Source organism: Ixodes scapularis, unplaced genomic scaffold (genome assembly GCF_016920785.2).
Source record: "Ixodes scapularis isolate PalLabHiFi unplaced genomic scaffold, ASM1692078v2 PGA_scaffold9__187_contigs__length_104089568, whole genome shotgun sequence".
Classification (NCBI taxonomy): domain Eukaryota; kingdom Metazoa; phylum Arthropoda; class Arachnida; order Ixodida; family Ixodidae; genus Ixodes; species Ixodes scapularis.
Genome location: NW_024609884.1, coordinates 27,692,545 through 27,716,030, shown reverse-complemented (window position 1 = coordinate 27,716,030; position 23,486 = coordinate 27,692,545). Strand labels below are relative to the sequence as shown.

Sequence of the window (23,486 nt, the reverse complement as noted above, 5' to 3'; positions counted from 1 at the left end):
AAATACAGAGGATACACCAAGGAATTACGGGAATTACGACGAGTGTTGTTTTAGAAGTCGCCATATTTGTATGTCCTAACAAGACTGTGGAATTCAAAAAGGACAAAAACGGCGCTTACGTTTACTGTTTTAGCGTTTGGCTTGATAATAAAACCTTTCGTTAGCGTTATGTGTTATAATATGTCATATTGAAAGAATATTTTAAACAATGTGAAATTCATGTAGTGTCCGGCTCATACAGTTTCGGTTTAAGGATCATGGTCCTCATTCCATGTCAAACGTCCCAGACGTCGCGCTCGACCACCTCATATTTCTAAAAAAAAAAAAAAAAAAAAAAAAAGACGTGAGCGCGGTTTTAATTTTTAAAAACAGCGTGAAACTAGGCATCCCTCAATAATTGATGAAAAATCAGCTTTCTTTGTAAAACACCCACAATATTTTTTTTCTTAAATTTGCACGGCTTTCGACTTACAATGTGGTTTGGCTTGTGCAGTTTTGTTGAATTAAATGTTTTTGTTTTACACAGCTGGTCTTGTAGTTTCGGTTTCGGCTTCTCATTTTGTCTGAATGTTGCTTGCCGGCTTTGAGACAACATGACACTTCGGCTTCTGTGACGTCATTTGTTGATTTGTTGACTATTTTTGATGCATAGGCGGCATAGGACGCTAAACACACCGTCGAAGACGCGCTCCAGGCACCATAATTTCGGGAAAAGAAATCGCCCGGTGTGTCGGTGGCGCCATCTCTCGTCGACCTATTCTGGGAGTCTGCGATCTGCAACAACTAAACGAAAATACGCTTTATTTGCTAGCAAAAAAAAATATCCGGGGATCGGGAAGCTCCGTGATGTTGACGACACTGTAAACGATTGTCAAATCGAAGCTAACGTGCACGTCAAAATGAGCGCGAAATCATGCGCAACATTTTTCTGCGTCGGTCGATCATCAGAGGCCGCAATTATATTCCCAACTTCTGCTCACTACAAAATAGACCAAATAAAAACTTCAAAATTCAGCCAGGCCTCAAACTCCTTTATATGAGACTCCTTTTTGTCTCGTAATGTCGTTGAGGCAGACGGCGGTAAAGCGCACGGGCGTGGGTGCGCTTTTGGTAGCAGACGATCATCCTTTTCAAAAATCCTCATATTAGTTTTTTAATGGACAAATGAAAACAAATTGATAACAGTGATTATGAGTGTTTGCGAGAAAATAATTCACTAGGACATCACAATAAAAGTTTGTGCAGACATCTCGTTTGCAAAAAACCGTTTGTTAGCAGACGGAACACAGCTTCTGTTCGTTGTTCGCCATCACGCACGCAGAGCCGCGCTCTCTGCTAGCATTATTTACCCAGGAAATCATACATTACCGTGTAACCATCGTGTCAGCTAATCTTTTTGTCGAAAGCAAATTCCTGGTTCCATTTGCGTTAACAACGCTTCAATTGCCGCACGCCCGCGAGAAAACGACGACGATCTCGAGATGGACGACGCTCCCGAAGACCTGCGACCCTAAAAGCTAAGATACGACGCGGGTAAAAAGATTATTACGTATTTTTATAAATCGTTTATTGCATACTGCTTGACAGGCGGGAATACTGTTACGGCTCACTATACAGAGAGAAGAGTGCTTTTCGATATAATCATGTAATAATTATAGAACGGAAATTAGCTAAATTGAGTTTCTGCCATATGCAAATTTTTGTCTTCAGACCTTTTTACAATTTGCTATAGAAAAAATAAAAGAACATATGCACGTTTTATTTCTAGTAATTACAAATTTTGAGTATATTAATCAAGGGCGAATCCCCAATACTTAAGAATATGAAACCCCTCTTCACAAAATTCTGTCTGGGAAAACACTTGTAACCATGCTTGGTGCAACTGCTTTAAAAAAAAAAAAAAAGATTTGGGAGGCATTTAATGCCAAGCTCGTCCCGCAAAGTCCTCAACCCTTCCACTTAGCAGAACGAACAGGGGCGGATGCAAGAATTTCCTGAAGGGGGTCAGGTGTTGGTCAGCGTACCATATGTTTAGATATCCCCTCCCCCTCTCCCTCGTTTAACGCCCTAAACTTTAAACATGCAGAAATCTAGAGGGGGGTCAGGACATCCGGACCCCCCCTCTAAATCCGCCCCTGAGAGCGAATGCTCGGGAGGAGGGACTCACCTCCTCTCGGGTGTTTGCTCTGCTAAGTGGAAAGGGCGGAGGGCTTCGCGGTAGGAGCTTGTCCTCTCTTTCTTAACCTACAACAGGATATAGTAATCTGAATTTCGCCGAGAGTTGAGCAGCTTCTTCAGGGCTGAAGAAGCTATTTTTAACAAGACGTTGGCCAATTTCAGAGTCCGAAACAGCTTCGTCTTATGTTTAGAATGACGTGCCCATCCTTTATATTTTCTCGATCTTGAATCCACCATTGCCAAAATAACTGGCACCACCTGGTGGAAAACTGGGTTCGAGGATTTCCAGGATGAAGCACTAGTGTGCGCGTCAGGAAGTAATGGGAAGAATAAGGAAGAAGTGTCTTCAAACTAACTCGGTGTGAAAGATCAAGCACAAAAGGGAGGCTGGGGAAGCGCGGCAGCTCAATAGAGCCAGAAAAGCAGGGACCCCCAAAGTCCTCCACCCTTTCTACTTTAGCAGAGCGAACAGTGGAGAGGAGGCGAGTGGAGTCACGAAGCGAGAGGCTTGTCTCGCTTTTTTTAGCTGAAACAGGCTAAAGCTTCCTCGGTCGACGGAGTGCCTGCACTCACTCGAGCACGTGCTCACGCACTCCGATAGCAGAGCCCCCAAACTGGCAACTTCCAAAAATGATGGATTCAGCAGCGTATCGAAAACGGGAAGTGGTGGACACAATTCAAAACTATAGAGTCCATGGAGTGGAGAATATTTTCTTCGACTTCACGAAGCCTTTTCTGGCAAACAAAAGGCCAGTTCACATTTTCACGTTTAAGCGCGCTCGAGTGCGTGGCATTCACTCGTAACGCTCTGTCGCCGTCCGTCGGGTAGTCAGAACATTTTCCGTCATGTGATCTTTTGCACGTCGCACTGAGGGCGTGAAATAACTTTGACGATGTTATAAGAGACCGCTCTCGGTAGGTATAATGCATAGATTTAAGATCTCGCAAATGCTGCAAAACCTTCGTTATACGCAGATTGGAGTGTTCCAAGGCCACCCGACAGGTGGCGCCAGTGTCTTTTCTGGTCGTAAGCGATGCAACGCACTTGAGCACAGTCAAATACAAATGTGCGATTGAGCCTTTAAAAGTTTAGGACTTCCCGATGTCTGTGCTCTAATGTTGCATGCCTCCGGAACCAAAGACGTCGACCAAGAGAGACCGGCCAGCGCATCGAAAGAAGAACTGTACTGCCTGCTGGAAGCACGCATTAACAACAGCGAGGGCACGTGGGTGCAGTGCTGCGAAGCCAAGTGCAACAAATGGCGCTACCTCCAGAACGTCGCCGACCCCAACGAAGTGCCCGATGAGTGGTACTGCTTCATGAACAAGGGTGAACAACTTCCGTCCTAGCATAACCGCTGCCGCCGCCGCTCTGCCGCCAAAAAGGATGAGCCCCCGAGCAAAGTATATTGTACGAGCGAAAGAGTGTTATTGAATTTTGATTTGCAGTTTTAGGGGCGAAGCTCCTTAGCGTCTAGCCTTGTCCGGCGTCCGTACTCACCGATTGTACTGCCTCCGGGATCGGCCCAGTTTTAAAGAAAAAAACGTACACCCACATGGGGGTTCGAACTCGGGACCGCTTGCTTACGCTACGCTATACTCCAACTTTTTTTTTTTTATATATTGCCAGGTAACTACGCTATACTCTAACGTTGCATGTAGCCGCTCAACGTCTATACAGGAGAGGGCGCTGCGGTCAAATGCGTCGATAATCGCGTTAAACTTTGCAAGCATTGGTTCAACGTTTATAGACGAGAGGGCGCTGCGGTCAAATGCTCAACTGCGTATATAACCAGGATACATACCACACATTCTCTTTCTGACATGGACCGTTGACTTAAGCGGTGGAGATGCATTCCCACGGCTTCTAGTGGATCCAAGCTGATCCGCTAGAAGAACCACTGGCTCTGCATTTGACCGACCATAAAGCAGTAATAATGAAATCGAAACGGCAACCCGGAGCACAGCACTACCTATGAGCAATAAAAAAAAAAAATCAGCACCATCAGCACCACCTATGAACAATAAAATCAGTATCATCAGCACCACCAGAGCTTCGCCCCAATCAACATCATTCACCATGTGAAGAAGCGGCCTCTTTTTTGTTTTACCGTTACAATACAAGATATTCGAATAAAAAAACGGCAGCAAGCGTATTATAGCTAGGTTGGTAGCAATATCGTTCCCACCGTGCTCCAAGTAGGAACAGAATTCAAAGTTGAGGTCCCATACTTCAGACTGTTTGCCAAATTGAGAGATAATGGAGCTCGTGGGGACTGCATATGGAGACAAAGCCTTGATCAGGTGTTTCAGCTCGTATTATCCGTGGGGGTGCATCACGATGGTGCCCGAGCTTATTTAGCGGACAAGCATTTTCAGCGAGATGAGGTCAAGAGAATCTGTAGTGCAATTCTTCTCCTTAGGTTTAAATCGACAGGCACCGATCCCCCAACATTCTTCAGACTCCAAACAAGGCAGTCTGTCGTAGGCAGGATATGCATCATACAATGGTCGTTCCCTTCTTTATTTAGACACCAAGTACAACAGCTGTGCAGCAGCAGAGCAGGACATGTCCCAAGAAGAATTTGTAGATGTCAAGTTCTTCGTCGGCTCCATCGTCTGGGCCAAGCTGGGCTCATACCCCTGGTGAGGAACGAGATCCCATCACCGTATGCTACATGCTTCCTCGGTCCTCCTCTCCCGCCTGCCACGATTCTGAGGATGCCATTGGTCGCAACAGGTGGCCTGCCATGATTGACGATGACCCCGACAGTTGCCTCTACTTCTGCAACGAAGACCCTTACGACGAGGATCGTGTGGTAGGGGTGTCAGTGCACTAATCAAGAGACTAGAGCTGGACAGAGCCAACCGTTAAAAACAGTCCTAAATCGAATAGTCACTTGCAAACTTTCCCGGGTAACCTTCCCTCTGTCTTACATTGAGAGCTGGTAGTGGCTTGTTCCCTTTTTTTTTCTCGAAAGCGCGAGCGTAAAAACCGTCAGTTTTCCCACTAAATTTAGCGGTAAAATTGACGTCACGTGACCTATGCAATAATTCAGTTTCCTGCTAAATTTGGCGGGAAAATTGATGTTACGTGACCCGACGTCATGGGACCTACAAATTTAGGTTCCCCGTTAAACTAAGCGGAAAAACTGACGTCACGTGAGCTGTGCACCAATTCAGTTTCCCTACTAAATTTGGCAGGAAAACACATTACGACCTTAAAGGGGTAGTGAAACGAAATTTTAGCGCCGATCTTGTTGCATAAATATGGGCTAGGGACAGGCACCACCTCGGAAATATAAATATTGCGCTGTAAAACACAGGAGAACTAATTTTAAACATAATTAAACGATTTCAAATTCTCATCTGGTGGATGGGGGGAAGTTCTCGTGACATCACTTGTGCCAAAATAGCAGCGCCGTTCTGCGGCAATACGGCGTGCCGGCAGAATTCGCCTAGGCCTGAACGCGTTTGCAAAGCCTTGGCGGAGAAAGCCAAAGCGTAGTTGGCCACAGTGAGCTCGTTCTCGTTGCGGCTCTTTGCACGACACGGCCCGAGCATGCTTCTGGCACGGCCGGTATTAGTTGCTGCGAGTCGCGAGCTGCAAGCCGACGTTAAAAAGGATATGTTTGAACTACGAGGGTGTCAGCAAGAGCCACGCAAATGCCAAATACCTGTTCACACTCGGAGCGGACACGAGCGTTTGATCGAAGTGCTGGATTCGCTCTGTTAGACCGCGTTTCGGTAAGCGCGTCTGGGCAATACCACCTAGAACACAAGGCCTGCGCGTTTCCTCCTCTAAACGTCATCACTAGTAGATCCCCTCAGCGCCCCCTAGCTAGCCCGGATGAGCGACATCGTCTGCTACATCGTCTGCTCCATCGCCTGCTTCAGTGGTTTGTGTAACAGATAATGAAACAGATGCTCACGCCGAGTGTCTCTTGCAAATAGCATACGATGAAGTTAGACGTTCACGTGGAGCGTCAAATGCATGAGCGAAATTGCCTTACTGCTGCGCGAAGGGCTGAAAAGCCCTTCGTTGGACGCTGGACGCTGACACTGTACGCCATTTTCGAGGGCGCTGTTTATACCTCGGGCAGACCTCGGGTAGCTGCTTCGAAGCGTTCTACCGCAGAACGAGCGCGCGCGCTAGAAATGCGCGTCTCAAAGCCGGGAGCGCGTGCTAGCTCGCGCTCCTGGCCTAGGGAGCGTTCGCGTGCACGTCGCAAATGCACTTGGAAGCTCGCTATCAGCTCGCGCTCAGCAGTCACGCACACAGCTGCGGCCGCAAATGAATGCGACGTAGTTGCGACGCGGCCCCTACTCTCGTCAAGCTTCGGGGTGTTTGCCGCTTGGGGCGGGTCGGGGATCTACTGACGAAACGTCATGCGCAGGCCTTGTCTTCTAGGTGGTATTGGTCTGGGCCGATCTTTTACGATTGCAACTCGATACTGACATGACACTCGGCAAAGAAAGGTTAGACCGACATCGCGTAGCTCCCACGAACTGCTATAGCTCGACACTGACGTAGCGTCGAGTCAGAATAAAAATGGCATACTAATAACAGAGTGTACATACCGAGTTGCCAAGGTAATCCGTATGGCGTTTATTTGAGCTCTATATCACACAAAACAAGGAGATAGAATCAATGAGAGTCCCTTTTCGACGACAGCGTTCGTCACCGCTGTCTCGGAAAACAAGGAGATCGAGATGACAAGGGGAAAATATTGACCTCTGAAATTTAGTTCAGGGATCAAACTACTCATCCGGTAAGGGTCCACAAGGGTCGCGCGGGCATATTCCATTCAGCAGGCCAGCCGGTCATGGACAGACGGTCTTGGCCAAGGACCGCCGGAGCAACGGTGCGCCGAGTCGATGTTGCTGCTAGGCCTACTATATTCTGCCGAGCTCGCTCGGTCGGCAGAATCGTGGCTGTTGTAGCTCTTCTCGTGTGTTTGTGGATCCTGCGTTCTTGATCGTCGTGGTCTGTTTTAAGTACTCCTTCCTTTTTTCTTGCTGGTTGAAGTCGGGACGCACGAGAAGAGCACGAAGAAAAATAAATGTCCGTTGGTGGCCGATACCAAGTAACTGAGCGACGCTGTCGGCCTTGTTGATTTGATCGTAAAAAATGCGTAAGACAGCTTCGGAGCTGTCGTAGGATTCTGTCGTAACCTGCGCAAAGGTTACGACAATTTCGTTTCGAGAGCACGGGTTTTCTCTCAAATATGTCGTACGCACTTTTTTCGTCGTGAATTCGCTTTGAGAATCCGGCCTCAGAGCTGGTTTTGTCAGTGCTGCCGTGGTTGCCGACTTGCCGTGGTCCCGTGGTGCAGCCGTGCAGCGTGCGTGCAGCCCCTGCACATCTCAAACGGCCACGTTGTCACAGGTCGTAAATCGTCGACGCGCCACCAAGTGGCAACGCTCGTAACCACAACATTCACGCCGTAGCCTTTCCCGACCGGCACAAGTGACGTCACGAATGCGCCCAATATCCCAAGACGCATCGCGCACTCCGATGGCCGATTTTTGAGCGCGCGCCCAATCGGGCCCATCAGGGTGAAAAATATAGCCATCCGTTCAAAATACAAACGCGCGATTATGATTTATGAATATCATTGATCATATTGAACCTATTTCTGACCATAATAGGTGTATTTCAAGTTTCGCTTCAGTATCCCTTTAAAGTTATTTATTCATCATCGACGTATCGACGCTAAAATAACGCAACGTCATTTCAGTATCGGATCACCGTACGACGCAGGATCGGTACAAGGCAATTGATCATCATCACTGAATAAGCAGCACAGCTGTCGCTGTCCGACGTGTGATCATCGCGCAATTTTTCTACAGTGTACTATACTCCGCGACAACTTTTCACTTCTACAGTGTACTATACTCCGCGCACACTCAAAATGGGAGAGGGGACGCGGGCCTGTACCTTCCACTGCATTGCCAAGAAAACTTGTCGCGGAATATAAAATACTTGGGTAGTGTTGGGACCGGAGGGGCCCGCCTGAAGCGCGTGGTATTGATCGCGACAGGTGTCGACACCGGCGCGTTATCCAGAAGGTGTGCGCGTGCGCGGCTGCACGCGCGAAAATATGAATCTTTGGTGCCGCTTCGGTGGAGTGCACTTAGGATTTCTGATACAGCTACGACCTGCCAGCGGTCGTACCGCGGCAACAATTACGCTGCGGTACGATCGTTAGAAACATGATGCTTCAATGGATTGGACGGTACAAGCTACATTACCCTTCCTTTGCATAAAAACAAACGCGACTTTAAAGAAGCGGATTGCAAGTTGTTTCAGCGTAGAATTAGCTGCGACTTGCGGCTTGTCGGATGGTGAGCATTTTAAGTGAAATGCCCATTTCCTTGGTCGCAAAGGCCGAACATTAGATATTTGAAAGAGATATCTAAAACTCGGAAGCAGTTTTTTTTTTCCTATCTTATTTTATAATGGAACGAAACGGCACATACTAAAGTCCTAGATTGTTTTAGTATGTTTTTAATACCCCAAGTTAACTTAATTCTCTGTCTTCTTTTCTGCCCGTCTTCTTTTTCTTGACTTTAATCAGCTCGCTTCACTTGTCACTCATTCTTGCGTTCATTTATGCGACGAACCACCCAAGCGACGGTCGCAAAGGGGTGAGAATCTTTTATTTTTTCATGGCTGCCACAACCATCCGAGGACCACCCGACGTTCACTTGTAAGAACTGGCTTATAAGCCGTGACAATTTTTATCACGCGTTTTAACATTTAACTTAAGTCCAAAAACTAAGACAACGTGGGCTGAACAAGTAATGCTTTATAAGATTCAAAGGAAACAAGAAACAATTTCACATCATTTTGAGCAGAAAACATGAGCACACGCAGATCAGGCAAGGAAAAAGTTGTAGTAGTTTACAGCACGGCATTGAAATAATGGTTACAATGTGCAGCGCATACATGGTTACAATATGCAGCGCATTATCCTCTTGAGGGTAAACCATCTGAAACCTACACGCTCACAACAATACATTTAACCGACAGCTGCTTTCCGACAACCAGGTAAGTCTCGCCTGAGCTGGGTATTCGAAGGGAAACACCCATGGTTCCACAGGGGGCGTATCTGGTTTACGCAGACATTCAGTGTGTTTTTGTTTTATTCTTTACAGAACTTTACATATTTTACAAAAAAAAAACATGCCGTCTTTCGTTATACCTGTAGGGCTCGGTGTACAATAAATGGGTGAATAACCGTTGCAATGTTTAATAATGAACCAAGATCTGTTAGTTAACTTGTTTATTAACGACTTAATTAACCCATGGTGCCCTATAAAAAAAAAAAAAAAAAAAAAAAAAAAAAAACTTTGTTTCACCTTGCGTTGTACCGCAGGAAAGGCTACATCCGCGAGCTCCTTGCTCTAGGGCACATCTCGGCGGCACAAGCTCTCGTGCACCAAGGGCAGCTGCCAACGCTATGATTTCGCACTTCTAGCCTTCGTTGCGGTACAACATAAGGTGAAACGGAGTGTATGAAATCGTGGTACCGACACGTGCACCGCTCAAAGTGAAATAAGAAAAAAAGGCGAGCGCCGCGATTTTTTCTGGATAACTCGACTACAGCGCCGCCACGAACTGTCAATACACGCGCCCTCACGAGCTCCCGTTGCCGAGCCGCTCCGGTCCCAACACTACCCAAGTATTCTAGTACACTGTAAAATTTGCCTCCTTCTTAGAAAGATAAAGGTTTCTGGGTGGCCTTGCCTCCACTACAAGCCAAATGCTTTTTGTAGTCTCTTGATTGGGAGAGCAAGCTTGAAGCTCAAGTGGCACCAAATTAGTATGTAGGAGGCTAATGCTGGAGGCAGGTCAACATGCAGACCTACCTTTTTCTGGATGTCCACAGCTCTAGTGAATGCAACATTAAGTCACCTTTACAACAAAGAAAAAAGAAAGAAAAGGCATTGCTTTATACAAATATGGTTCCTTACTTGAAAGAGTAAGTCCATTAACCGTTATTGGGCTGGGAAATATACTAGCAGCTTCCTCAGAATTTATTTTCCATTGGCTAGCAGCAACAAGGCATGATGACTTCCACGTCCTCGTTTTAAGTTTCATTTGGATTACATCAGTGCACACAGCTACATTTTTAAGGATGGACCAGATTAATGATGCAACTGTTCTTAGCTTGCCTGTAGGTGCAAAAGAAGTCGGAACAATGTATGTACAATCACAGAGGCTTACAAACTGACCTTTTTTACAAACAAGATGCTTCTACAAACAAAATGAGTGCACCCTTGCGCAACTGTCTTCCTTGTAGACTTGCACAAGTACTGCTCAACTTCTCCCAGTATTCACGAAGATGTCAATTAACAGGGTGATTTTTCAAAAAGAAAAAAATAATAAAGAAAGTGATATGACTGGAAGGTGAAAGTAAAACGAGAAGGTTGGTGACAAGGAAAAAGAATTGGCCCTAATCAACTTTCTTCAGCCAACGAGCCAAAGCTTGCTGGATGGGGAAACGACTGTCTTTGCATGCACAAGCTCCTTTATGCTCCGACGTTTTCCAACATAATGAAAACCATGCGCATAGTATTCATCCAGGCCCTAAATAAAATGGCCCGCATAATTGTGCATATTTTGACACCCTTAAAGCAGAAAATAAAAAAATAAAAAAAATTGAAAGAGATTTACAATCCCCTGTTACACCAAATTAGAGTGCAGCTCTTGAGGAGGAGGAGGGGAAGGTACGGAGAAAAGGGTATGCCCCTCCCCTCCTCCTCTCCTGCTCGCCACCCATTTAGAGGTAAATTTCCCCGCTAAAGCGTGGAAAATTTTTCCACTAAATTTATCGGGGAATTTTACCCATAATGCAACGCGCGGTGACCCTTATGACGTCATCGTGAGAAACATCCCATAATGCACTGCACTGTTCGACGACGGCGACGCCGCTCAAGTCGGAAACGGGCGCCTAAGAGCTGCGCTCTAAAACTGCCCGACTTCTTTGTTGGCCACCAGAAACTCTCACCAGGCTAGACTGCATCAACATTTTTACCAACAAGAACCATAAGGCTGTTGCATTCAATAGAGCGCACCTTGCACGAACATCCAAGCTCGCAGACATTTGTGACTAAGCAGTGTGGAGCACACCGAGTGTAGCACTGCGAGTCTTCCCACTTGGCAGACGCACTACCACGTTACCTTCCTGGACAAGAATGTGACCCGTGCCTGGGTTCGAGAGGATCGCTGTGTGCCATTTCGTCAGGAAGGCGTGCCAGGGAACAAGGCAAGGAGCTCTGCTCTCCCAAAAGCACGCACTATAATCACCGCCAGAAGGAGAACGGCAGAACGTCTTTTTGCAATGCTCGGCCTCCGGCACGTGCTGGAGGCCGAGCATGGCTTGGCTGTGCGCACACACTCCAGGTACATGTTGCTCACGCTGGAGGCGGAACCGCTCAAGCGCCTACCCACCGTTCTAGCATTGTCAGCGACTATGCGGGCAGAAACCGAGGGAGAGGAGGAGACAAGAGGGGGCGTCAAAACACCGAGCTCTGGGGGGCTAAGCTCGGCGCGGCGAGATCGAGGCGAGTTCTCCGCCAAACTCGCCGACCGCCGCGATTGGTCGAAGCCGTGCATGACGACACGCGCCGACACTCCCTAAATCGTGACGTTAAACGGAGGGTTTGAGGCAGTCGGAGAGTTGCATATTCGGAACTCGCGGCGAGATGCGGTGATGTCATTGTGACGTGGCAGAAGCCGCCGCGGATGGGAAAAGCTTGCCGGCTCCGACCTAGGCGAGTTTGGGCGAGTTGGGCGCGAGATCTGGGAGAAGCGTCCAAAATGGCAGCGTTTTCGTTCGTGTTTTGCCGTCGGCATAGGTATTTAAACCGCGCCAATGTGTTTGACATGGACGACGTTCATTTTCAACAACATCATCGCCTCTCGAAACACGTGGTAAGGTGGCTGTGCGATGAACTGCGTGGCGAACCGGGCTTGAGGCGATGGAGCCGTGAATGAACCGTCGCCCCCGTCGTGAATCCTACATCTAAATTCTACAAAGTGAATCCTAAAAACACATGTGTTTTTACGGCAATCTGCAACCAGGAACGCAATTTACCATTACCTACAGGCTTTTACAATTATTTTGATGGGTTGCTGTGCTGCGTAGATGCAAGATAAACGCACTTGATAAAATTCAAACTAAAACAGATGATAGAAGAAAAGCAATATACATGAATGGCGCAGACTAACAACTGTGTAATTTCTTTCTCATCTTTCTTCTTCCACACCGTATTTTGACAAACAAATTGGCCGTTAGTTGTTTATACAGCAGGAGAACATACCGGAACATTGCGACATTTTCACCTACTGTTGATAAGCAATTTAGCCAGTGCAGTATGACTGCTAGCCTAGGGTCTTTAACGTGCACCACGTAGTAGTGATACACGACCGCATGCCGGTACGATGCTCGTCAACATCGAAAAGCGCAGGGGTGGGGGTGAATTCACGATCCTGGGTTCTGCAGCGCGAGCTTTCGCTCCACGCGCACCCTATTCTGAAAAAAAAAAGAAAACAAATAAAATATTGTGGCTGTGTGGCGGTGTGGGGGGAGAAAGATGAGAAAGAAATTACACAGTTGTTAGTCTGCGCCATTCCTGTATGTTGTTTTTCGTATATACTCTGCTTTAGTTTATATCTTTATCAAGAGCGTTTTTCTTGCATCTACGTGGCGCAGCAAACCATCACAATGTCTAGTCAACTAGCCCACATCCAAGCAATGTTTGTATAATTAGCATCCCTGCTGTTACCTATTCTTATTTGTCATTTACGATTTAAATAAAAACAAATTGGGCTGTATGTATGTTGATACTGCCTAAAACTTGGTCTGCCTCAACGGGGAAGATTCTCCCAGCTGTAGATGAGAAATTTAGCCATGCAGTGCCGTACAACCGCCAGCCTGGGGTCTTTAACGTCCATCCCGCAGTAGTGTTATACGACTGCACGCCGGTACGATGCTCATCAACATCGAAACGGGCAGAGGTGGGGATTGAACCCAGCATCCTGGGTTCTGCAACGGACCTTTCGCTCGACGTGCTCCGAGCTGGTGTGCGCTAGCCCAGCCGGCCACCGATCCCCCGATTTAAATAAAATAAAAACCCTTCACTGCGGAGCGTAGGGAAAAATCGGAGCTACGCGGGGGAACTCGCCGACGCCGGGGGGGTTGGAAATGTAAGAGGGGGAGTGGGAAACTCGTCGGGGCGGAGTCAAAAGAAGCTCCTCCCCTCCCTCGTGACGTGGCATCGGAGAGATTCCCGCCGGAGGCGAGCTTAGCCCCCCTGGTTGGAATTATCAGCAAGTAGACGCAAAGCGTCTCCATTGCACTGTCCGAACGTGTTCGATCACAAACCCCGGACACTGGCATTCCGTGTTCAACGAATGCAGTGGAGACAAAGGCAGCTAGTTTTGCGTTTCCTCCTCAATCGTTCCAACCAGAGCTTGGTGTTTCGATGTCCCCTCTCGTCTCCTCCTCTCCCTCGCTTTCTGCCCGCACAGTTATACCAACAATGTAGCCTTAAAAAGATAAACCCAAAGAATTGGAAAGGCGCAATAGCAGAACATACATTTCAAATCAAGCTTGCATGCATCATGTTCATTCTTGAGTTTGTTTTGCACAGTTCGAAGTAAACTCTGGTTCCATTTTTAATAATAATTAAAAAAACTGGGTTCTGCTTTTTCTTTCCTCCCTCCCTCCCTCGCTTCCCTCTCCCTCTCCCCCCCCCCCCCCCCTCATCTTTATTTTAGCAACCTGAGGAGCATATGGGTTGTATATTTTTTTTTTAAGAAACAAAAGAATTTGCGCTTATTTGTCGTTAGAGATTTAGAAGAATTAAGGTGCAAATATATAAAACTGTTGATTAGAGACCTGGGAATATTGGAAGATTCGACTTTTGCATCAAATTGTAGCCTTTAAAAGTGTAGAAACTTTTCGAGAATTCGTGGAGATTATTTTAGCTCTATTCAGCGCGCTTCTCCCCACAGCACGGGTGTGCCATGGTAAAGTGACATTCATGATTGGGGGAGGGGGGGGGGGGGGGGGGGGGGGGGGGCGAAGTGTTGCAGGTGCCGCCTTCCCGCAAAGCACAAAAGGAATTGGCAGCTCTTGCAAAAATGTCTGTCAACATGTACATTAAAAAAAAAAGTGTTATTTTTGCTGCATTTTAATGTTGATTGCTAAAGTAAAACTACCACCGCTACTATTATGAAATTGTTACCAAGATGTCATGCAGAGAATTTTTCTATTCTAATTCCAAAAGCATAATAAATTTGCAACTGTCTCTTAAAACGAGCATAAAGATTGCTGATTTTGTATTGCAGTAATGTTTCAATTAAAAAAACAGCTAATGAGCCCACTGTAAAACGAAACATGCCTTCAAAGCGTTAGGAGAGCCTTAGTTTTCTATACTGCTTTTACATTTCATGAAACTTATTTCATTCAATATTTGAAATCGTCCAATTTAATCTTCAATTATTTATTGTTGTTTGGGCAAGTCAAAAACTTGCAGTCTGTTCTTTTCACTGCCATTATGTGGCTCCAATCATGATTACACATAATGGATACAATAAAATATATGATTAATTGAATACAAACAACATCATCATTGCTCCAAGTAATTAAAAATAGGCTCTAGAAACAACCATTCCATTGTGGAAGAATCAAATTTAAGAACAAAGCACCCTAATCATAATCTGTGTCCTCGTGCAGGTTCCCAAGAAATACGAGAGAGCTTTCAACAATGCTGCTGAGAGGGCAAAGCTCGCAGTCAAACTTCCCCTTCCGGTAAGGCTTCTTTTTTTTTTTTTTTTCTTAATAGAATGTGTTTTTGGAAAAGGCAACTCGGCGACAATGTAAGACGCAAAAGCGTCATGACAGAGAGCACTATGTAGCGTCATCACTGCAGTGGGGCTATGCTACTTCACGGGTAGAGCCTCACTTGCATTGGCTGGCGTAAGTGACCAATCGACCACAACTAACGGGGCTCTCGTCGAAAGCCCAGGTATGAGTCACGGTGCATAAATGATTGAACCAAGGTACGATGATTTCATCAGGTATCTAATTTCACTAAATCTCGAACTCTCAGTGAACCACCGAGAACAAAAAAGAAAAAAAAAAAAAGTCTCGATTGTATGCAAAAATTGCGGAGATGCACGCGACGGTGCTGGGGCACGTGATGTGCGTGCTTGTGGCATCACGAGGTCGCGGGACTCTGTGACATTGTGTGAAGTCGCAGAGTCACATGCCATCGGGGTTGCGTGATACCATGATGTCGCATGACGCTGCAACATTGCGTGACTTGACGACAAGTATGGGTGTAGCGTGACACACACTGATGCCGGTCATGCCCCGCTCGAGCGTAATGTCTCGCACCTCTCATAAAACCCGGCCCCATAACGCACCCTATATTCAAATGATGCCTTGTTTCTTCCAAATCCAGGAACGGATAGCAGAGTACTGCTTCATCAACAACTACCCTCCCTTACGAAGTGCATCTCTGCGACGGACACAAACTAAATGTAAGCGGTCGATTTGCACCTGTGCGGTAGAGTGGAAGGCAATGAGCTAAGAGTACCAGGCGTTAAGACTGGAATAGACTGCTACTATTTCCTGTCATAAAATGGTGGCAGTCCGCTGTGTGGCTGAGTGTGCCGAAGGTACCCCGTGGAGCATTTTACCCATTTGGCTGGTGCTCGGTTCAACGAGCCAATAATGCCACCCAATGTACAATGCGTGGCACCGTTAGCGTGGACGAGCAATTACCGTTTTTTTTCTGTGCTTGTCTTAGAATCAAAGAGTTGTCGTCAAAACTATTATACTCCGTCTTACCCTCTGATGGACTAGGGTCTGAAGGCTGGCGAGCAGAGCACTGCATCAGAAGAGTTTGCATCCGCATTGCGAAAGAGTGCGCGAGAGAAATTACGATACGTGGGCTACAAAGAGCACTAATATACCTAACGCATGTAGTTCTCTGTTATGACAGTGCACCAGGCACGTAGCCGGGGGGGAGGGGGCATGGGGCCTTTCCCTCCCCCCCCCCCCCCCCCCCCCCCCGAAATCTTCCATTTTTCTGGGTTTTCCTCCCCCCTCGTAGAGCCTTTTGTCATGAGAGGGCGAGCGGCACCCCCCCCCCCCCCCCCCCAAAAAAAAAAAAAAAAAAAAAAAATCCTGGCTACGTGTTTGTAGTGTACTATTTTATATTGGTGAAATAAAGGTACAGTCAGCACAAAATGAAACCCGAACGCCGGAACGCGTGACCGTTGATACAGGCTGCTCCACCTGGAGGGCCCCTGAGAACTAATGAAAATGCGCTGGGGTGCGACCCTCGCGCGGCGCGTCTGGGAGTTCCGCGTTTCGCGAGTGGCGCGCTGTCAGCGCCGTCACACCCGATACAAAAAGCACTGCCACTCGCTCTGCGTATCGGATTCTCAGCGATATCTCTTCAGCGCTGTCATTCATTATCGCTTTGTGTATCGCAAGGGCGAAATGAAAGTTGAAACATTTCGTGCACAGGAGACCCGTAGTGCTTGATGACGTGTCACCGGAACCACGCTGGGGCTCCGGTGAACAATGTGCCACGCGCGGTTTCTGAGAAATAGTGAAACGTCATAAACGCGAAATAAAATTTGTTTATTCGCACGACCATACTCTTTATGAAAATAAAAATATGCTGCAACAGACCGACGCGGATGCCTCAGTTTTTATGAGCAATTCCCATGTTTTTGTGCGAGGTTGTCAGTCGAATCTTAAAAAGTGAGGAATTGCTTCCTGACGCTCTCTTTGGTAACCACCGATATGACAGGCGTATCAATTCCGGAGCGGAATAAATTCATCACCCTGTCTGAGCAGGGCCTATCACAAAGAACTATTGCCAAGTTAAGCGGCCACCCGGTGTCGACCGGGCGACAGTAAAGCACCCCGAGTGAAGGCGCTTACAGCGCGCCACCGGCGAAACGCGGAAGTGCCAGACGCCCCGCGCGAGGGTGCATTTTCATTAGTTCTCAGGGGCCCCCCCGGTGGAGCAGCCTGTATCGATGGCCACGCGTTCCGGCGTTCGGGTTTCATTCCGTGCTGACTGTACATATGCTATTTAGTTTCATAAACGTTCTTGCCATATTTCGTAAACATGTCAACTGTTTCGAGAAGTTGGACGGCACGCAGGCAACACTGATGTAAAGTCGTTTCGCTTTAGCCATAACAATCTAATCCAATCCAACTTTCATGTAGGTAAAACATACCCGGACCTGCATCACCTGCATGTCCCTTCCGCACGTGGTCGGTACATACGTCCAGTGTCGAACACTGTGTCCAACTCATTTTCATTTCCTAATGGCCACGGGTTCTTATCCTGGGTTCTGGTTGCCCCTTCGCTTCCAGACGGTATTTAAACCCTTCAGTAGTCTTCAGTAGTAGCAAGCAGACAGAGCAGCCACGAGGGCTCGATAAGCAGATGAAAAACTCGCCTCCGCAAGACGCGTCTTGATGCACCGATACGTACAACGGCGCAAATATACCACGTGGTTTTTAACAGGCTCGTGATTGGACCTGGCGGCCTGTAGCATTGGGCTTTAGTCCAGCGTGGGATGAGACAGAATATAGTGTGGTGTAAAGTGATAATTTGGGACACTAAACTAGCAGTGAAGTTTCATGCCCGCCAACAAACTTTCGAAGTGCCAAAAAGTACCGACGTTGCTTCACGCCAACAGTGTCACACAGTGTACTTCCTTTGGGCATTGAAGTTGCGAGGAATTTCAAGATGGCATGTGCTGTCGAAGCACCATCGAGCAAACAGTTTCTCTTGAAATTGTATGGTTTGAAGACTGTTATGAAAAAAGTGCTTTAGGCGCTGTTGCCCCATTCATTTGGAGAACATGATGTTGGTATTAGAACCGCTGATTGGTACAGCGCGAAGTTTTAAATGTCTAAAGGCGAGGCCGCTCGGGTTTCATCTCCGGCCACAAACAATACCAGTGCTGACAGTAACAATGCCTGCCTGCGACAAGACGCCCTTCAACTGGCTAAGTAGTATTTTTGTTTTGCGATTATCTTCATAGAGGGATGTGCGCAGTGTATTTGTCCCAGGCCTTTAACACAAATAAAGTACACTGCTTGACACTGTTAGTGTGAACAGCCCATTGTCAGTTTTTAATGTTTTTCACCTAAAATCGAACAGCTACAATAGAAATTGCTAGTGTTGAAGAAAGTACTCCTTCAGGACAGTAATGTAAGCAGTAAAGTTTCTTGCCCTCCAATACTTTGAGCAAAATGCAAAAAAGTGCTGATGTCGTGTTCACACTAAAAGTTTTGTGTAGTGTTCAGTTAAGTTTCAGTTAAATCTAAATTGTAGGGGGATGCGAATATTCGAAAGTTTTAAATGTTGAAGCGAATAATGCTATATTCAATTCGAACTTCAAATAGGAATATTCAGCAACTTCGATTATTTTCGAAGTATTTCAAAGTTTGAAATGCTGCAAAACATACCTTAAAGGGCAACTTTGGTAGGAAACGAAACCAAAATAAATGACTGGTATCGCTTCAGGGGCACGAAATATGATCACAGCCCAAATATTACGTCAGAGTGAAGCCGCGTACTCCACTAAAACTGATTTTAAAGATGCGACCAGCTGCTCTTTAGCGGGTGGCAAGCTGGTTAGCCAAGGAACACTGGCGTAGCACCCCTGAGACGTTAGGTCGCAGGGGAGCTGCGGTTGATTGGTTGTACCGCGTACCACATCAGGAGTACTGGATACCGTTGCGGCCACTGATCTCGATGACAATTGCTGGATCGCGCTTCCCGCTCCCGCGAGTGAAGCCACCGGACGGCCACCTTGCTCGTAGAGGATTTGCGGTTTTGCTAGCGTTACAGAGGCTGGCGGCAGTGTGCTGAAGACATGCTTTCTACTCGTTCGTTGTCATTCGTCGAAGAAGATTTTTAAGACCCTGTGTAAGGTTGACGCTCGCCGTGGAGAACAGATAGAAATTTTTATGAAAGCGCAGTGCAGCAGGAAAAAGTCACAAAAAATAAATAAAGATTTTGTATTACTGATTTGATTGCCATAAGCATCTAGTAAACAAAACAAAAACGTGCGGCTGATACCGCCCCCTTCCCCCCCTCTTCCGTCGCCACTGGACACTGGATCAAGCTCATTTCTGGATCGCGAGTGCCGCAGGTTACAAATGCAGTCAGAGTAAAAGTTAAACGCTGCTCAGAGGTACATACGACTTCACGCACACCGCACTCGCAAAACACATCCACACGGCGCCGAAAAGAATCTTGATCGGTATCCAAGAGTGCGAAGGCACACAGACGCAGCACTTGGGCGTGCCAAGAAAGCTTTGATTAGGCCGCGAGACCGGTGACACTTGCTGTCGACGAGTTGTGCCTTTACATACGGCTTCACGCAAATTGCACTCACAAAACACATCCACACGACTTCGATTCTTCATCGGCATCCAAACGTGCGAAGGCACAGAGACGCAGCACTTCGGTGTGCCAAGAAAGCTTTGACCCCACCGCGAGACCGGCGAAACTTACTTTGGACGAGTTGTGCCCTTTTCCTGCGACACTGTGCTTTAGTAAAATTTCCCACGTGTTCACAACGGCAAGGCTCAACGGTTACACAGAGTCCTAAAAAACTTCTTCGGCGAATGACGACGAACGAGTAGAAAACGTGTCTACAGCACGCTGGAAAATCGCAGCAAAACGCTAGCAAAACTGCAAATTGTCTACGAGCAAGATGGCCGTCAGGTGGCTTCACTCGCGCTGCAGCGAACAAGCGGGGCAAGCAGGGAAGCGCCTCTGTTATATTGGACAGACTAAACGCTGTATAAATGAGCGCTTGATGGAACACAAACGTTGTATAATGAAAAAAGACCCGTACTCCGAAGTGTCAAAACATGTTATCGAGTGTAGGAACTGTGCACCGTTGTTGCGTTTAACTTCAGTAGTGTTGCGAGAAAAAGATGACCATAAGCGATTGATAAAAGAGTCATTAACAATACTAGGTCACTGGAACGCAGATAATAAGCCGTCGTTTGGGTTGGACAACGAACTTCGGAGTTTTCTTAGGCTGTGAAAAGTTCTGACCTTCAAGGTTTATCTTTGTAGGTTTTCGGGTAAAAGAAACGTTAAGTCGTTTTTTTTTTGTGTTAATGGGTTATTGTAGGTTTTCAAGTAAAAAAAACGTTAAGTCGTTTGTGTTTTTTTTGGTGTGTGTGTGCGTGTTAATGGGCTTAGGCTTTCCAGTGTGTTTGGCGGTCGGGTAGTGAGGGGTCAAAGACAAGAGAGGTGCATGACGCAGAGTCCGTTGTCCTTGTATTTAGTCAAAGGTTACATTGGTGGAAAGTGGCATTCTTTGGGGTTCTCACCCTCTCCCCCTTTTTTTCTTTTGTATCGAAGTACCTATATAACCAGATTTCAGAAAATAAAAATTTCAGCTGTGTTAGAGACTTTATAGTGTTGTGTCGTTTACCCGCAGTCTCGGTTTTTTTTCGACCATGTGCAATGTACACCAGCTCGTTTGCGCCCTCACTTTTTGTTCATACTATTGGGACAGAATGAAATGTGACTACTGGAATGCACAGCCTTTGCTACCTGGAGGCTGATAAAACAGCGGAGTGGAGAGGAGGCTTTGAGAGTGTGCACTTTCTGCGACGTGCAGATAGCGCTGCATGTGTCAAAGGCCACGCATTCCAACGTTCACACTCCATTCCGATAATATATTCGGCAGAGACTGAGCATTGGGCGATGCATATTTTATTTTTACCGCAATATTTCTCTCAAATGCGTTGAAGTTCTATGGTTTCTAACAAAATTGCTCCACCTGAGACTTACGAATTGAGAACACTCTTGATGTTGCAGCCAAGCAGCCCAGGAAGAAGTCATCGAAATGCAAGACCACCACTCAGCCATTGACCAGTGACACACAGCCAGGTATATTTTGTCAAAAAAAAAAAAAAAAAAGCTTAAAATCTGGGGCTGCTTGCTATGTCCAAAGCCCGTCTCCGAGATCCCACGGATAAAAATACAGCACAGTTTTGCTGAACAGATTTATGCTCAAATTAGTTTGCATTTGTTAAAAATATAAACAGATTTTGTTGTTCGTTACAATCTGCACTTTGTAACACCTGATATTGGTCTCGCAGCCAAGCGTCCCAGGGGCAGACCACCAAAGGTGCGGACCACTATTCAAGAGACGATGCAGCAAACACAGTCAGGTAAGGGCTGCTAAATCGAAGTAAGCTAAAGGTTCATATTGAACAGTAAAAGCTGAACCTAGACACACACAAAAGAATGTGACAGATCAAATTGACTAGGCAACGTTTTACCTTTGAAAAAGAACGCACAATTTTAAGCGTCCAGCTTCAATGTCTTTCACGTTGCTACCGACATCCCAGTGCATGTATACCATAAAAACATGACAGGAAGTTCATAGGAGTTGCTACCGAAACTACAATGACAACAAACTTGACTTTCTTTTTAATGCGAGAGTTTTGAAATCATTAATCCCGCACACACCGCTTTCTAGCAAGTGCAGCAACGACCAGCCATGGAAGAGCATCCAAGCCGGCATTTAAGCGAGCCAAAGAAAGGACAGCAGCTTCTAAAAGTGACCCAAGGCCAAAATACCAGTCAGCCACCGAAACTATAAAAAAAGTGTAGAAGAGGAAAGACGTCGGGGCTCACCAGAAGACCGTGCAGTGCCAGGAGCAGACGAAGTGTGCAGCGGGTGCAACCATCTTCGTAGCAGTGCTTCCAAATTTGCCTTCAGCGCAACCTCAGATCCAAGAGGAGACAGCCATTTCTGTCCCCGTTCCAAACGAAGCTTTAAATCCGAATCTCGTTCAGTGTTTATCCGCGGTTCAAGCAAACCGTTCCCCAAACAAGGATGAGCAACCAAGGATGCATCTGGAAGTTGAAAAACAAGGCCCAGCATGCCCGATACAAGCCAGCCAGGTTAAAGTTCAAGTCGACACTTTGCCACTGCTTCAGAGGTTCGGTGCAGCAAGTGAGCAATCGCGTGTACTGAGACAACTGAAGCCGGCGACCGGAGCTTCTGTCACAAAGTCAACGAATGGGACACCAGTCTTGTTCGAGACTCCGCTCTTTTTCACGGAAGGCTTGGAAGGCATCGAGGACGTCAATCCCCTCATTCAGTTTCTAGATGACGACATTGAAAAAGATGGCCGTTCCGACGACGGGGCCTGCCCAACAGGCACCGAAACTGAAATCGTCCCAGCTTCAGTTGCAACAGCGAGCAGAGAGCTGCTTTCGCAACTGATGCTGAAAGAGTCGACAATGGCGTCGGTGCCACCGTTTGTTGAGGCGTCTCACAGTGAACAGAGCAACACTACAACGAGGAGCGGAATGCAGAGTGGTACTGATCTCATGCCAGAGGTTTCTCCTATGAAACAGGTAAAACAAGGAGTCCCAAAATATTTAAAAGAAAAAGCAGCTTTCAAAGAAGACAAAAGCAAGACTTGGAGCGAGGCCAAGAGAGATATGAGTGGCAAGGCCAAGAAACCAAAGAATCCGGGTGCCAAGAAGCCAGCCGCAGACGTTGTTGCCCTACTATTAAACGATGCCATAGCACGTGCAAAACCAGCTAAGGGTCTGGCAGAGAGAGCTGGCAAGACGACGGCATCAGTAGGACCAACTGTGACATCCGCGAGGGCACTCGACAAAGTGGCGGCCCAGGTCCCGGCAAAACCAGCCACGACACCGGCGAGCGGCACTTTCAAAGCGACAATGGTTCTACCGCCGAAACCTGTTGCCACGACACCAGCAACGGCACTACCCCTAAAGGAAGCCGCGGCACTAGGAAAGCCGGCTGCCAAAACGGAAAACATGCAACAAACCGTCGCCGCCAAGCAGGCCACACATAAAGCGCCCCATCAAAATAGACTGTTCAAGGTCCCGAAAAAGGAATCAGTGGCAACGCCGCCCGAAGGCTTCGCAGCGCCGAAAGAGCTGCCACTTGCAAGTACAAACTCTAACGAAGATCAGCTGATTTGCAGCGGATCGTGGACGCCACGTCCGGAAGACAGCGACTTTGAAGCCTTGGCCGACCCAAGCATAACGTTTGAAAGCCTGTCGAGTGCCTCCGAGAAAATGGAAAAGGATCGCGACAGCGATTTCAACTACCTCGCAACGGTGGACTGTTCGCAGTTCTTCAGCAAGGAAGAATAACTCGTTGAATACCGCGTCCAAGCTCTCGTTCCCCGAGCATCTGGTGCTGGGAAGGCTTCCAAACACATGGTTGCAGT

General features: G+C 47.1%; 1 pseudogene; it reads left to right on the top strand.

Moving 5' to 3' along the window:
- The first annotated feature begins 3,294 nt into the window (after positions 1–3,294).
- Positions 3,295–23,409, top strand: LOC120836073 (annotated as a pseudogene).
- Positions 23,410–23,486: the final 77 nt, after the last annotated feature.